Raw genomic sequence first — 15,621 nt, forward strand, 5'->3', positions numbered from 1 at the left:
CTCCCCAGCTGATGTGCCAATAGAGTGATAAATCCCATAGCAATGATGGAAACTGGATATGTGTGCTATGAACAATATACCATGGTAGAACTCAATGCATTACAATAGGGGGCTCCTGTCAAGTGTGACAGACCACACTGATGACCCGGCATACTTGTTGATTTGCATCTCAATGGTGGGTCAATCATCTAAGGTCGATCCTTTTAGAGTCACCTATTTTTTTTGGAGAATATAGAGGGTCGCCCATCTCTTTGAACGACACTGCCTTGTGGACATACATACACAATGTATTCAGAACGAAATGGCAAGTCAATAACACATCTGAATACACCCTTAGCAGGCAATGTCATTTGCTCTTTTATTTTTATTCATTTTTAACTAGTCCATTACTTGCCTAGGGGACCCTGTAGGCTTTTCAGTAGATGCCAGTCAATTTGTCTAAATGGAACTGTGATTGTTTTTCATGTTTATTCACACGCTATGGGTCAGCGGTCTGTGATAATCTCTCTTCTCTCCCAAGGACAATTTGGGAAGATATCATGAATAAAAATGGTCCTGCTAATATCACAGGGAGCCCTGAGCAACCATGAATACTATTACTGCCAAATCTGGAGCTGCCGATGTCAGAGACCATTTTTATCTCAGTGAGGAGAGTGGGGACGATTTTAAGGCTCTATGACTTACAATAATTACTCACTATTAGGTTTAAAGCAGTGGTGATGGATGGATTCACTCTAGCCATGTTCCTCACACACAGGCACGGTATTATCTAAATTTCTCTGCTTGGAGCAGGTTTTGATTTAAGAGTGCATGGGCCTGCAGCAGTTCAGCTCGTTCAGCCTCGAGCGCTGCTCAGAGCGAAAGGTGGAGAGCAGCTCAACACAGATGGAGACACGTGGCTCTGAGTGCACGGTGTTCTACTTCATCATGACAGAAAGTTTGATGGAAAGTTTTGTGATTATTTTTTTTTTGTTTACCGTTGCACATAGAGTCGGAAGCAAAAGGGCTTTTCTTTTTAGGCTTAGCTATTCTTATTTCTCATATGATATTCCCTATAAAGCTGTATGCCGTTTATTACACTAGATGTCAAATGTCCAAATATATACAGTATACAGTATGTGATCAGGGATGGATTACTGCACGGGCCTACCAGGCCCAGGGGTCAGGGGGACAGTGTCCAGAATGTTGCCAGGTATCAGCATGGTATTAGAATCATAACACCATGGTATCAGAATCTTAAGTTGGTGAAATTTCACCAGAGAGGGCTGAAACGGAGCAAAAATCAAGGATGTGAAGGGTTTTCCTAGATGGCATCACATATAGGTTGTTGTAGCTAAGGTCTAACACAACGTTTTAGAGACATCAAGTAGAAATTACTTCATAAAATCTCAATATTCAAATATTTTTATTTCATAAAATCATGCTCTATTTGGAAAAGGGAAAGAGTAAAAGGCCAAAAGGAAACTAGGTAATGCACCAGTAAGGGTCAGTGAAAGCCCACAAGTTTGTCTTATCTTGTCCCTTGCATTATACAGCTAACTGCCCAGACATGAAATATGTTCAGTAAAACCATATTTAAAATGACTTATCTCCCTCTGCTATCCTTGACCTAGATGACGAGATATCCAGGGGGGGATGAGAATTAAAAGGGAAACCTAAATACAATTATAAGTGGTTGGGGATGAAGACTGATGCCAGATCAAATATAGTATTTTCCTTGAACTCGTGGGCAAGGGGATGGTTGTCCCTTTTAAGTCGCTGGGGGAAAAGTTTCACCCGGGATCACACTTCATGGGTCTCCTTCCAACTTCCTGAGGCTCTCGAGGGGCACGGTGGGCCGAGACGGAAGGGTGGATGGATTAGATGGATTACACGTAAATACGAACACCCAGATTCCAGACATGACCTCCGATAGGCCAAGTAGGTCTAAAACACTCCACAAGTCGATCTATTATTACAGATGTTCGCCCTATGAGCCCAGGCGGAGACTGCAGTCTGTGCTCATTAATGTGGTGTGAAATTAATCCACAGGCCATAGCCAGCTGCCCCTTATATCTTGGCCTTCCTTAAACTCATTTTATAATTCCCTCTTGCCCCCACTGGCAGTTTAATCGTGTTTTATTCAAAGTGTGTGACTTTGGGGAAGGATAGAGCTAAAACAAAACTACTGTGAGGTGGTGGGATGGGCCTTATTCAACCTTTTCCTCATCGAGCCTGTGATGGCATGCGATGCAAATTATCAAAGACGTGAAAATCAAATATAAACTCAATGGGGTGAATGTACTGTCCTCTCATGCCCCTCCCCCACTACCACTGAGCACCCTCTCATCGAGTTTGTGCTCGTCAGTGCGCAACAGACTGCACCAGACTGTGATTGACAGTCAGATCTCACACAGCCCTGCTCTGATTGGACCAGAAGAAGCAGGAGCTTTGGATTTTGCAAAACAAATAACAGGCTCTAGGTGGAGGTAGAAGTGTGTTTTTTTTTTCTAAAACCAGCTGATTTATGTTGTTCTGTCAGAGCATAGTGTCGGTTTCAGTGAATATGAAAATCTTGCCAACTGCAGCTTTAACCACATAGATTTTCACACAAGTTTTTGCCTGAAATTGCACTGTGCCTATTTACAAGGGCATTGTTCCCACCTCTTTTGGGGCCTACCATCAAATGTTGGACCTCTATAGAAAGCTGAGAGCCTGTAGTTTTCGTACAAAACAGTCAAAATAACTGTGTGATGTACTGACAAAGAGTATACCCCCGTGGTATATAGCATCTGCCCCGTATGGGAGTACGACATCGTCAAACTATAACCTCCGTAATTTCCCCCATTCATTCTCTGGCGAGTCTTAACAGTACACATGTAATTGTCCACTGGTGGTTGTTTTGGCGCTGTTTCGCCTTTGCCATCGAAAATGGAATGAAATGTAGGCCTACCTGCAAACGGAGGCCTATGCTGACTGCATCAGTGCTCAAAGTATTCTAAAAGTTTATCAATTAGTTGTTAATAACTAACTAGCGTCAGCCAAATGTAATGCGTCTAAAAAGCGTCTAAAAAGCGTCAGCCAAATGTATTGTAATGTAATGTAATGTAACTAACTTCTATTCAAGTCATATTTCTGGGACTTTCTGGGATAATTATTTCTATTTTTTATTCACTCGTTCAAATGTTCATACAAATTCACAATTCACAAAGTTTGTATTAGGTGAGTGAAAGTGGTAATTTAAGGTAGACTGCTGTTGTTCACAGCACTAAGCTATTTATGGTTACTGATATACTCCGAGTTTCTGGCCCTCTCTTAGAGCCAGGTGAGCTGGCCCTTGGAAGAAAAAGTTTGGGGACCACTGGGCTAGAATATAGTTTTTTCTTTCTGCCGGATTACAAGCATCTCTGAACTGACCACATTTCAGCCCTCTAGGTCACTTGATATCACTTAGAAACACAACTGAGCCCTAGCACCAGGTCTTGTGAAGCTGTGTGCAAAAGTAGATCAATATAGAATGAAAATATGAGTGCTTTAGACCATTATTTGCCAAGGTATGCTCATGCGTTTTGTAAAATGCCTATGGAAACTTCCCATAGGACTTTGTGTTGTCCAAAATGCACACTATTAATCAAATGCTTACTGCACATGAACCCCTTTGTGTAGAAGCATAATCTTGGTCTCAATTGAAAGGTAACACTTTGAGGTTTCTTGTGGATTATTTAGATTGTATGTCAGGTGTTCTGATATAGACTGACTACACAAAATATGGAATAATTACAAAAAAGTCGGTAACACTTTAAACTTTAACATGAATCATCATGAATTCATGCATTCATTAATTCATGATTTATGTATTACTTAATTCCTTAATATCTAATTAATCATCAGAAATTTACATGAGTTCATATTCGGTCATTTGTGACCTCATACATGAACAACTCATCAACTAAAGAATTAAGTATGGTGGGCACATCATTATGATTTATGATTTATTACACACATGAGCTATTAACCTTACATTCATGTAATCATGATTATCATGCTTAATAAATCATAAATCATAACAATGTAGCCATTGTACCTAATGCTTTAGTTGATGTATTGTTCATGCATGAGGTCATGAATGAGAAACTATGAAGTCATGTCAATTCCTGATAATTCATAAGATATAAAGGAATGAAGTTGTCACGGTCTTAGGACCGGCACGCAGGATAGGTCCCAATAGCAGACACCAAATCAGGAATTGAAGGGAAAAGACCTCAATGTCAAAACTTAGCTTTAAAAGGGCAGTTCAAAAATAAGGAAACTCTGACAGGACAGGAACAAACTCCACAAAAGGCAGGGCAAAAACAGTCGAACACACAGAAGATTTTGAAACTTCAAAAAACAGATTAAATTCCAAAAGGCAACACGAAATCCAAAAACAGTCGAAGATCACAAAAAACAAAGCTTGACACAGAGTACACTGGAGATACAGACTTGACAAGGACTTACATGACGTGACTGAAAGACTCAAAATAATCCAGCAAAGAACATAAGAAGAGACAGGGTTTAACTACACAGAACCAAACAGGACTAACAAGACACAGGTGGAAAGGAACAAGGCAATAATCAGGGAACAAGGCTCAGGTGAGGGGTATGGTCAAGGAGCAAAAGCACATGACAAGGGTAAAACAAAGGAACACATGGTACAGGACACAGGAAGTGAATCAAAGCACAACAGGAAGTGACATAGGAAGATATAAGACAAGGCAAAACACACAAGAAATCCAATCACTACAGAAAACAAGGAATACATGGCCAGGACCTAATGATCCTGGGCCGGATCCTGGCAGAAGTAATGCATAACTCATGAATTAATTCATGCATGAATTCATGATAATTCATGTACCCTTACCGTAAAGTGTTACCAAAAAGTCTCTATTGTTGCATTTACTTTGTTGGTTCAAAGAGTGTGTATAAGATACAACATGAAGATTTAACTTATATGGATTCTTGTAAATATTTCAGTACCCAATATGCATCTACTTGTTGTGCTGCAGCTACACTGCAGCAGGAAGTCAGGGTAGCACCAAAAGCGGAGGAGGTGGAGAGGGGCATTTTTGATCAAATTTAATTGAGACATACAGTAATAAGATTAATCTAAGAATGTAAAGCACTATACAGATTGTACATGAAAAAATGTCATGTCAATGTTGTCATTTTTGGATTCCCAAGAGTCAAAGCTTTCAAATGGTGTATTACAGTACTATGCTACATAGCAATATGGTGCATACAATTGATTTAGAGTGTTAGGGGGAGGTGGGGGAGGGGGGTAACCGTCCCGCCGGAGGGACACTGAAGATTATGTTAAAGATACATACAAAGACATGCAATGGATGAACAGAGCATTTACTCTTGTTCTCTGATGTTAGCATAGAAAGTACTTTGGTCTGTCAAAAAATGATATTTTACAATCCTATTTACAACCCTATAATTAGGCTGGGGAATAAAATGGCCCATTTTAGCATATAGTGCCCCCTCATGCTTATCTGGCACCCACATGAATAATTAAGTGTGCTTTACGCTGATTCGCTGCCTTGCAAACAGCAAATGCTAAGTGACTGCACAAACAGTCGTTTTTCATACCCTTACGTTATGGACCCTTTCAAGAGAGTTCCATTATCAGCATCATAGTTGGCCCCACAAGGCTTCCTTTTTTACATTCCATATGTTATCTTAATGCAGAGGAAGTAGATTGGGGCCCAAATAGAACGTTCAAGCATTGTTTTTGTTTTTATTGTTGAAAGGGTCTATATTTACAAAGGTAGGGACACTTCAGTGCCATAGTAATGGTTTTCTGAGCCTAGTTAATGGCTTGAGAAAGCGATTATTGCAAAGTTTTCCCCAAAGGCTATGCTATATGCTATTCAGCTCAGTATGCATATTCCGGTCATACTCAAAACTGCATTGATTGATGTCGTGCTGATCCCAAACAGAAAAAAATGAACACTTGCTATCATCCACAAATAGAGCTAGTTTGTTTGTCAGATCGAAGTTTCCCTTTAAGTTGACGCCTACCTCATTCTGTCTCCTTCCATTTTTTTCGAAGAAAGCTTGAATGTCATACTGAGGCGAAAAGTACAGTATGTGGAAGTGTGCTGTAATAGCCCACCAGGAATGACTCCCAGGCTTGGGTGGTTATTTGTTTCTCAGCAGGATGAGAGGAGCCTGGGGCTTTGGCCTACCACTGAGCTGAGCTGAGCTCATACCTCCTCTCTCTTTAGCTCTCTCTCAGAGCTGCATTTAGCCCTTAATTATTACCCAATGGAGAGAGGAAGGAAAGCAGTGCTATCAATACATGCTGTGACACTGAGAGTTGCTGCTGGAACTTAATTCACTCGTAAATTGCAGACTAACTCAAACTCTGACAATGAGCCTGATACCGAACACTACATGTCTGGTATAGCAACTTGCATAAACCAAATATTTCATTATTTATTACTGTACATGAAGCAGAAACATATCAAAACACTTAAGATAGAGCAACGTTGTAGGAGATGGTTTTGGAAGATTTGTCTGGAAGGCAAGTACCATAAACCCAAGAAAGCTCTAAGAAAACCCAATGTACATCTTAATTCAATAAATCTTAAAGCTTACAGCTGTCTGCAGGAAACTAATTTTCATAGTGCTGCTTTGGGTTACGATCCAGGACACTCCAGTTCACACTATAAATAGCCTGCTAGCCTGTCTTAAACATAGAGCACAGTGGGGCAGTAGGAGAGTGGGGTGAGTTGTGCCAATTTTTACTTAAAGTGACTTTAAAGGGAGGCCATGATAGTAATGCTTCCAACTACAATATGAACATATATTTCTGGATGTGGTGCATCTCTGGGAACAATCACTTTCGATCTGATATATAGTATTTAAGAGATATAGCTTTCTGAAAAAAAGTGGTCTTGTGGCACAACTTGCCCCCGGTGCGGGGTAAGTTGTGCCTTTGAAGAGAATGCATTGGGGTAAATTGTGCCATTGATTATTGAAGTAAAACAGTATATTTTGATCTCAGACACTGTAATGCTTTATAAAAGCTAGACAAATTCAATACAAAATTACTCATTTAAGGTTTATTTAAAGTTATTTTACAACATCAAAGGCCAATTTTCTACAAGCCTATTGGGCCCATCAAAGGTCATTTTCCGTTGTCACACCAGTTTCATCCATGTTGTAGATCTTGTGTGGAGGGAAGTCATACCTGAAATGAGATTAAAGTTTTGTTGATCAGAGAAGTTTACAGCAGATTTAGGTGGTTGGATGTGGTTGTGTAGTCAACTCTGCCACTGCTACTACCTAGAGATGATGTTCCCCCTCTCCTTCCCAGGCTTCCTGGTCAGTGTGTGTGTGAGTGAGAGAGAGAGAGAGGGAGAGAATGTGTGTGTGTGAGAGAGAGAGACACAGAAGAGAGAGAGACAAAGAGAGAGAGAGTCCTGTATACAGAGTGTCTTTCTGGGGCTGACATGTCAAAGCCATATGACTACCTGTCCATCAATTAGCATCTTAAATTGTCCCTTATTGAGCCCATGAGTCCCTTGTCTTTAGATAAGTTGAAGCTATACACTCTAAATAAGTACCCAATTTTGCTTCTCTTTTCTGCATGAGCATTGAGCATTCCTGGGTAAATAATTGTTAAACTTCTCTTTTTTTTTTCCCTTTTTATTAATAAATGCACACTTAACCAAACCTGCTTTTTCCTCTCGGATCCAGCTGGCAGGGATATCGATGTCATTTCTTTTTGCGTACTCAAGAGCAAGTTCACAGCATTTCATGGGACTTAGACCGTGAAACATTACTGCTAGTGCCTTTATACAGTATGTTCTGCCAGCTCTTTCTCCATACAGTACGCCCTGCTTGTCTTCCTCTTATAACTCTGTGGCATGATGGTTTATTTCTATTTTTGGTCTAAAAGTGACAATGGATTTACAGACCTCAGACAGACAGACCAGTAGCAAAGTTGGAGAATTATCATATACCATATCAAGGAGTCTGTCTGTATATCTGTCTGTGTTCTTTGGTTTTCTCACTTGCTGGGTGAATTACATAGGACCTTTAATACTTTATTGTTAATTGTGTCTTGAACACTGATGTAGTGTAAGATTACTCCTGACATTTCAATAAATTGTTATATTAATTGGTAATCTGTAACAATACTTTCCTGAGGTTATGTTTTCTGGTAAGGAATCTGTTTAATCAGATACCGTGAATAATTCTTAGTTAAACCACATATACTGTATATGACTAGTTGAACTAGTACAATCACTAAACAGTTTCAGTAAATTACACCAAGTCTTTGAACCTCTGAGTGAAGGCTGGGCCCAGCCTGGAACTTGTTAAATTGTCATAGTACAGTATATGTACTGTATATGCAACTATATTTTGAAACAAAACCTGAAGAAAAAAAAACAGAGGGCATGACATGTGCATGCACACACACACACACACACACACACCAAACACATACACACACACACATACACAACACACCACACACATACACACACACACAGACACACACACACACACACACACGTCACACATACACACCACACACACACACACACACACACACCTCACACATACACACCACACACACACACACACACACACACACACACACACACACACACACACAGCCTAATTGGAGCCTATCTCACACATGCTATTCTCCCCACATGAGCTTGAGCTCCAAATGGACACACGCTGTGGTGGATACACAGCCAGGCCTCTGTCCAAGGCCAGAGTAAGGGCCTTGCAGACCCATCTATATCTGTCTGTCCTGGAGCGAGAGGCTATGCCTCCCCTGATGTGTTGTTGCATTCCTCTTAACTGATGTATTTGATGTGGTGGTGTAGTGTCATGTTATTGTTGCTACTGTTGTTTGCTTGCGTGTGTGTGTGTGTGTGTTTTGTGTGTGTGTGTGTGTGTGTGGCCATTAACGCACAATGATGTTTGACGAAAATTACATCAGAAATATCCTACAGTACTTTTACAGTAATTTAGTAATTTCCAGTGTTGGAAAAGTGAATACATTACTGTATGTCCTGAGGAGAAAATGACATTTAAAAGCCCACTTCCATAGAGCTACTGTATAAAACACAGCTCTCCCGAATGCTGCAGTGATTACATTAACACCTCTTGAAATGTCAGGTACATATACCACTGCGTTGAACACTCTGCATAGATACACATCCATCTTTTTTACAAGTACATGAAAACACACACCTGCATACTTGCTAGCATCCACAGATATATACACACACAAACACACGCACAAACAAACACAAATACATGGCTATGCATACATATGCGGACGCACACCAAACACATATGTACACACACACACACAGCACACACACAGGAGTGCATGTTTGAACACACATAATCAGGTTTATCATATGCATAAACTCACAAACACACGTTGCCTATAGACACACACCTGCACCAGCACGCAAGACATTTCTTGTGCAAACTCAAACTGACGATAGTGAGATTTTATGCGGGGAAAATCTTACAAGAAAGTCTCTTTTTATAATCTACTGAATATCATGAAAAGTAATCAAAATGTTTGAACAGGTGCTGCGGTGTCTGTTAGGGGAGGCCAAACAAGAAATTATCATGAAAAAAAGTGTTTCAGTCTGTGTCTCTCGGTGAAGACTTTGGCTCTTTGCTCGCTCACACACACACACACACACACACTGGAGAGACACTTATTTCCAGCAGGAGTGGATCAGACTGAAGTTCAAAAGCAGTCTGTGGGGGATAGCAGCAGTGGCTGCAGAGCAAGAGCCGCAGAGAACAGAAGAGAAGAGAGAAGGGAAGAGAAGAGAAGAGAAGAGAAGAGAAGGGGACGCAAACCAAATGTGCCGCACTGCGCGCTGAACTTCAGGGTTCAAACACACCCCCGTTGCCATGCCAATCCCAGCTCGTGGGTAGGCAGGATGCAGTGCCTTCTGAGGTAATTTGTCAAAAGCAGCTGAGAGATATGAAGTCAAACGCACCTGCTCCACCTTCATGCCTTTGTGTGAAGCTTTTATCTGCTTTACTCACACAGACAGCTTTTGCATTCCCACTGCTACACCAGGACAGGAAGTGTGTGTGTGTGTGTGTGTGTGTGTGTGTGTGTGTGTGTGTATGTGTGTGTGTCTCTCTCTGTGTGTGTGTGTGTGTGTGTGTGTGTGTGTGTGTGTGTGTCTCTCTCTCTCTGTGTGTGTACGTGTGTGTGTGTACGTGTGTGTGTGTGTGTGTGAATCTGTGTGCAAACCGTATGCTGCCACTGGAAGTGCAATGCAAGTCTCTTCTATTGTGGTGCAATATTAGATTTGCCTTTCTGCATGCACATTTGCCTTTCTGCATGATATATTACATTTGAATTGCAGTGTAAACATAGCCTAGAAATCTAGACGCACCCTAGCGGCGGCAAATTAATTTGCTCAGCCTGTACGTCTAGTATCAAACCATAGGGATTTCTATTGGCTGGCCCGTGGGCGTCATCCAATCACAGCTCTATTTTGTTAGAGAGTCTTAAAGGCGGGCTTAACAGGATAACGACAGTCCTGCGACGGTGAACAACAAGGAAGGTGGCTATGGCGAACGAAGAGCGGTTGTTTGAATCGGCGTTGGCCGTCAACTTTGGAGGAGTTGGACTTTTTTATTTTTGAAAGTTGAGCAACACAATGCACTTAAGTCATTCCTTTCGAGAAGGATGTATTTGCCGTTTTGCCCGACCGGATATGGATATGGTCATAGCAGCTGGCCCTATTGCATGCCTAGGCAGTTTGAAAGACGATTCTCTGCCGGCCCCTTGGATTAAGCGAGGTGAATGGTTCGATTCCAGACTATACATTTCAATGATAGGATGGCCCGCCAGGCTAGTGTAAACATACACTGCTTGGAAAATGAAGTAAATATGTATCGATATATTTATTAAAGTATGGGTATGCCTACAGTATGTGCAGTATGTGTTTGAGCCTGTGTATTTATGGGCTTGTGTGTGTGTACTGTATGTGTGTGTCTGCTTGCATGTGAAACAGATAATGCTTCATTGCTGAGTTAATTGAGAGCATGAACTGTTATCTTCCAACTTCCTACCCAGGAGGTCAGGATTTGGAAGGTTAACTTCAGGCAGTTACCATCTTTTAAAATGGTGTTCCTCAAGTGCTCACTTCCACCCAGATGTTTACAGTCACTGGTTGACGTAAATGCTTGTTGGCTAAATGTGATGAGCTGGATGAGCTGTCACTTTTCTGTTTAGAGGATCAGTCAGTCCACAATCAGTCAGTCCACAATCATTTGTTGTAAAGTTTCACATAAAGTTCCGGCAGCCCACTGAGTATGCTTTTAGCTGAATAAGCTAGTCTAGCTGATTGGCCATTGAAATGAATGGAACTCCCCCCTTTTCCCAGTTCTATATTGTACAGTGGGTCCCCGTTAAGTTTGGACGGGTTCCTTCATGAATCACGCACCCCATTTTCTCAGCAGAAATGGCACAAACTGCAGTTGACACAAACAACCACAAGGTGTCACTTGGGTGCCACTACTATTTTTGATGCGACTGACTTAAGCCTAAAGTATGGTCCCGCGTCTGCGTCCAGCGCCTGCCGCACTAGGTGAGCGTGGCGAAATTGCGTCATTTTTTACAGCATCGTCCGCGTCTTTGAGTCGACCGAAATTTAAGACCCGTAGCGTCAAAGTGACGCGTAGACTGCGCATGTGTGAAACGGAACTGCTGTAAACACTCCCCTCCAGTAGGTGGACCACATAGAAGAACAACACTTAAACGTAGAAACAAACCTAGACAGAAGAAGACTTGTTTGGTTACCATAACGACGATGGAACAGAGCGCCTGTCCTCAGCTTGCCTGGCTTTGAGTTACGTGAGACACCACGACATGGAGTCAACTTCGACCGATGTAAAGCCACAATCCACAGATACATTCTTTAACGGTCACTTTACCATCTATGGTGTAGAACCCAAAGTATTTCAAGACACCACATTTTAGATGAGTTGGGGACGTAATTATCTGTCTGCTGGCTGTTCTGTGCGTTACCTTTGATTGTCGAAACAGGGTGGCTGCATGGGCTCATTGTGGCTACTGGCTATTATATTGGCTTGATTTGGTCATGAGCCCTGGATCACATAGCACTGAATGAGATGGTAAACAATAAAATAAAACTAATCATAGACAGTGACAGCCTTACTCCATGCATGGAGAGCTGACATGACTTCGGATTAAATGCATCTTTTAAAACTGAGTGTATGCTGAAATCAAATCGCAAAACCCAGAGCCAATTAAAGGTATCTATCTACAACGCTCAGGCAAAACCCATGTAACACTTGCTGATCGAGATGCATTCTCGCCTGTTCCTTATATAATGCGTTATCAATAGTGATTATAATAATAAAGGGAATGTAGCCTACCTCTCCCAGGTGCAATCATTATCACCTAGCCTACTCCTGAACAATGCTGAACTCAATCTCGAAACTCGCCTGTCAACACCGGATAATGTTATCATAATAATAATTGAAGGAATAACCTAGGCTACCGCTAGGCTCTAAATACACCCATTATCACAGTGAGACATACATTATGAACACAAATAGTTACTTCAAAACTTTTATTGACCGCGTCATATTTACAGGTTTTGGTTCATACTTTTTGGTATGAGGCAGGTGTGAAGACTCAATACAAATTTAATTGAGGACATCTGTATGCGCTTAACTCTTTCTTACCATGACACTGCTGCATGTGTTCAGAAAAATTTCTTTACTTTGTATCGCACCAATATTGCTGCCCTCGCGGCACCGAAGTCACTTAGCTACAGGCTAAGTAGCCTAATAAGCAAGTAGACTAAGCTAGTCTCTCAGCTATACCAACAGGTGTGTTCTGGTGGATGATAAATGGAGGCGTCGATGGGCCAGCTTATCAAACTTCCCAGCAGACAGGCGAACGTACTTTCGTGGTGCTTTTTTTCCTTCATCAGCTCTTCCCCTTCGTTTAGTGCTTGCACATCCCAAGTTCTTCTTTTCTTCAGGCGTTTCAGGCTTCTTTGGTGGTTGTGTCCTACTTTCAGGCTCGACGTACCCCCAGTTGGTGGGGCAGAGTATCACAGTTAATCCGTAGTGCGCAGGCGCTAACCTTAACAATTTAACGCGCATTCAGGACAGCAGAAATTGGAGTATGCTTCACGTCCACGGCAAAATGACGCCGCGTCTTGGACACGCGCAAATGTGACGCAGGACCATGCCAGAGCCTTTACTGCTTCCATGACGCAGCGGGGGCACGGGAACTTAAATTGATCACGGTAGTTTAAGCTTACACTTGACAAAACATTCTAATATGAAAATGTAGATGCAATTGTTGTAAAATGGTGCAGCTCCTTTAAGAAAGCACCGTGTACAGGGATGGAGAGAGAGAAAGCGAGAGGGGATAGGCCTACAGTATGTGTGTTAGAACTTGTGGAAAAAGTACGTGCTGTTGAGACTGGAGCGAGTCATATTCAAAATAATGCAAAAAAAGCAATTATCCTCATTCATTGCAACCAAAGCATGCCTGCTTGCCGACGTTCAAACGAAAAATATATCAAAGCACCTTTTGCGTTTGAATGTAGCACGAAAAATGTTTAAACAGCTGGACAAATGATTTAGCTAATTGATTATATAACCTGTACACCAGCAATTGTTGAACATTTACCTGTACAAGTAGATTGACAGTAGCCCAGCCTAACAGCATGTTGTAGGCTGTAGAAATTTCACTTAAATTGCAACCGCAACATGCCTGCTTGCCAACGTTCAAACGACAACGAAAAAGATAATAAAACAACAAGAGGGTTGAGTCTGAATGACACTGAGTTTTTAGACACTGAGTTTTTGTAGTTAAGAAATATTTTCGTATAAAAAAATGGTCATTCTTCAATCTCCTTCACTGACGCCTATGGAAAAGGCTTAACGTCCCAAAACAACGATCAATGATCATCAAATTTCTCTCTCACATTGCTCCTCATAACCATCTATAAAAAAGTGTTTTTTCTTTTCTTTTTGAGCACATCCGAATCCCAGGACATAACGCACTGGACCTTATAATAGGCTCGAGATATAATTCCAAAGGGGGCAGATAGGGGCCACTGCACTTAAAACTTAAAAAGATGAAGCTTTCCGAACTTTGAAATTGCGATCAGTGACTGGCATCGGGTGAACGAAGCTTTTCGAAGTTGAACGGACTATTAAAAACTATTTGCGCACCTCCATGTCACAGGAGAGACTGGGCTGAGACGTTAAGCTACCTGCAAACTGGCCTATGATTTCATTGCTGAGTTTGCGGCAAAGCAAGAAAATGTTTTTTTCCAGGATATGGCGAGTCAGTGTCATTTATTTGTCCAATGTTAGCCTATAGATACAGACCAGTACATCTTATCAATAGTTTGAATGTCGTGTGTGTTTCTGCTCATTGACAAATACCGTTCAGCACAATGATTCATGCCCAATTAATTCCCCCTGTTAAAGTGTTCACCTTTGTTACACTATTTGGTTTCGTGATGTAGCCTATGATAAACACCATATGGCAAAATATGTGACTCAGCTAATGTTATAGGCTATACAATTGAATTTCCCCTCTTAAAGGCAAGCTGGTGTAGCTAATTAGACTAGGCTACTATTAAAATACACCGACGGTAGCCTTGGCTATGTGTAAAGTAAGCTATCGCATGATTTCATGCACGTAAGTGAAAAGGGCCTTGCATCTGTCAAGTTCGCACAGGGCCGTCGCATCCCCTTGCGACGGCCCTGCAGCTCCTCCCAAGACAGCGAGGAAAAAAGGTTAAAATCGCTGATAAACCCGGGAAAAGTTGACAGGTTTGTTTCGGTCCGGTGATTATTTGTGAAATTGTACAAACGACAGCCTTTTCAAGGCATTTCAAGGAAGGAGTCGTAGCATGCAAGCTCCCAAATTGACCCAGTAGCCTAAGGCATCAATAAATTGTTGGGACTGGGGAGGGTCATGCGTTTTCTCTCAATCACTTTGTAGGGTCATAGAAAAAATTCTTGCTGGCGAGGGAGGGTCACGTCTTTTTTGACTAACGCTTCCAAAACTCCTCCGGTAGCCCCTTAATTAAATAAATAACGAACAGTCCCTAATTGATTAATAGCCTAGGCCTACACCAGCAATTGTTGAACATTGACCTGTACAGGACATTGACAGTAGCCCAGCCTAACAAGCAAATGTTGCAAAATACATCAAAAGGCATAATTAATCAGAAATAAATAATGTAATCTGCATCGCTTTATTTAACAAACTGCAAGCAACAAGAGCATTGAGTTCGCTGTAGGCCAAACCCAAAAGCAAAGCCTATCTGTTAAGGCAGTCGATAGGCTATATAACGAGCTGTGTGCCTGGACAGACGATAGATGACGGCTCTGGTCATCCCATACCCTCCCCCCACTTCCTGTAGCCTATCATTATGAAGGCCTGTAGCATAAAACGACTCATTGCCGTTTTGTGACATTAAACTTTTCACGTTAAGCCCCCTCCCCACCCCCCTTCTTTCACAAGCAGTGCGGGGCACAAAGTAACACTTTTGGTAGACAAAGGAGGGTTCTCCAGCTTCTGTC

This window comes from Alosa alosa, chromosome 11 (assembly GCF_017589495.1).
Source record: "Alosa alosa isolate M-15738 ecotype Scorff River chromosome 11, AALO_Geno_1.1, whole genome shotgun sequence".
Taxonomy (NCBI): domain Eukaryota; kingdom Metazoa; phylum Chordata; class Actinopteri; order Clupeiformes; family Clupeidae; genus Alosa; species Alosa alosa.